A 2,681-nucleotide genomic window follows, 5' to 3' on the forward strand; every position below is an offset into this window, starting at 1 on the left:
AAATTAACATTCAAGTTTTTTTTGTTTTACAATTAACAATAAATTAATGGCCCAACTTGACTTTCAATCGAAAATTTCTTTCATATAAATTTGTTTGTAGATTTTATTAAAAAAGAAATCTATTTTAATACGACGAAACTTGATGTTTAATTCAATTTGTATCCTAAATCGTATTTACCGATCGAAATAATACAAACTATTGTAATAGTTAGTACGAGATATCGAATAACTCAAAGGATTTAAGATAGAAACGCGAGAATTTCAGACGGATTGCCATCTGTTCGCACAATTTGCAAGGCTTCCTTGCGTATCACTATGCCTACCATCCTGGGGTGTTATTTCGGCCACGAGGAAGGAACGAGCCGAGTCAATGTTTGCCCCACAAACAAGGAACCACCGACTGCATTTCGCGTGCATCGGTTACAAACACATTGTTCCTAGACGAAACCCCATCCTTCTTGTGTTCAATTAGACGTTATGTAATCACAGGAGAAACATAACTTTAGACAAATCTCATTTTTATTACATCATTATAATGTAATCTTTTAATAATCAAATAAAATATCACATTTCTCAAACTTGTAAATCAATTGCAAGTATACTACTCGTCGTAACGAAAAATAATTGCCATTTATTTATGACGAGTATAACCCATCAATCATAAATAACTTGTCAATGATATTTTTTATCTGAAATGATAGCCTTTTGTAATATTTTTTTCTATTAAATCATCAAAATTCAACATCAATAATGTGCTAATTTTTAATTGAAATATATTTAAATGTTATATGTTTAATATAACATTTTAATAAATTGAAATATATATTTAATATAACATTTTAATAAATTGAAATATAAATTAAATATATTGAATTATATATAAATTGAAATATAATTGAATGTTACATATTTAAATGTGCTAACTTTTACTTGAAAATATCTATATTTTAATTTGTTTATACTTATCAATCCATTGTCATAATTATCTCGACACATTTTATTACAATAATCATCAAAATTCAACATCAATAATGTGCTAATTTTTAATTGAAATATATTTAAATGTTATGATTAATATAACATTTTAATAAATTGAAATATATATTTAATATAACATTTTAATAAATTGAAATATAAATTAAATATATTGAATTATATATAAATTGAAATATAATTGAATGTTACATATTTAAATGTGCTAACTTTTACTCGAAAATATCTACATTCTAATTTGTTTATACTTACCAATCCATTGTCATAATTATCTCGACACATTTTATTACAATAATTCGATCCAATGAAATATCTTTAAAAAGGAAAAAAGAAAAAAAAAGGTGTAGTCTTACTAAAAATATGACATTATTTTTACGACAGCTTGATATTCGAAGGATAATTTCGAGTTTGTAAACGTCGTTGGTTGGATATCACTTACGTTTTGTACGTCTACTACTTATATACATTTATATACATACTTACACACATGTATACATACATATACACACTACTAAAAGATACGTTGTGAATATTATCCGTGTTTGGTATTACGCGTTGACGTGAAATACGACGTGTTGGCAACAGAGTTCGTAACACATAGTGCTAAGAAATGATAAATTGTCATTCTTGAAGGTGTCTTCATCGGATGAAGAAGACTATCATGCCGTTTCATCTCCGAGATAGTCAAAAAAAAAAAACAAGAAAAAGATAACCACCTGGAGAAAACATTCGAGCCTTGAGACTGACTTTCGCATAATCCACTTTATTCAATAAATCTAACTAAGACGCGATCTTATTCGTGTCAAATGCAAAACTATTCTTTCAATTTTGCGATAAATATTTCACCCAAATACATATACACACAATACATACGTATGTACGTGCCATAACAAAATATTACATTTAACCACCCACTAAAAAGTTATATTCAACGATTTGAAATGAACAAAAATATTCATCACTTTTAATATAAATAATTATTATATATAATTATTTAATAAATAATTGTATATAATATATTATTAAATTAATATAATCATTAATAGAAATGATTGAGGAAAAAAACCAAAAAAATGAGAGAGGGGGTGAGTTCTTCGAATGTTATATCTTTAATCCGAATATTTAATCCCAAAAATGAACTATCAAACAAATCAACGAATTAATTAATTAATTAATCGTATAATATAACCCAATTTTTTGTTGTCTTCACAAATTGAAAAACAAATCGATATTATTTTCGATATTACTTCAGTAACTCTCTCTCTCTCTCTCTCACACCCTCAGGCACGTACATACATATACACATATAAACTTCTTGGAAGTAGACATATACATACATAGATCATACTAGAAACATACCTACCTATATAAACCTACGTCGAAAATGACGTTACCTTCGGCTATTGACACTATGTTACGATTGCAACTCGTATGAAGAGTATTCGAAGCTCTCTTAGATAACTCTCTCTCTCACACACACACACCCACAGATACACCCACACACTTGCTAGTAAATTTCTCTCATATATAGGATATACCAGACGCAATCACTTAGGGGGCATCTCTTTGAAACCTGGTCACGAACAAGTGAATCCTAAGTGTGAGAGATGGAAGAAAGGGGTGGGTGGGTGGTTTGTGAGGTGAGGTGAGGTGTCTTGGGTGGGGGAAAAGGGGGTGGAAGGAGAAAC

Source organism: Polistes fuscatus, unplaced genomic scaffold (assembly GCF_010416935.1).
Source record: "Polistes fuscatus isolate 324 unplaced genomic scaffold, CU_Pfus_HIC Scaffold8, whole genome shotgun sequence".
Taxonomy (NCBI): domain Eukaryota; kingdom Metazoa; phylum Arthropoda; class Insecta; order Hymenoptera; family Vespidae; genus Polistes; species Polistes fuscatus.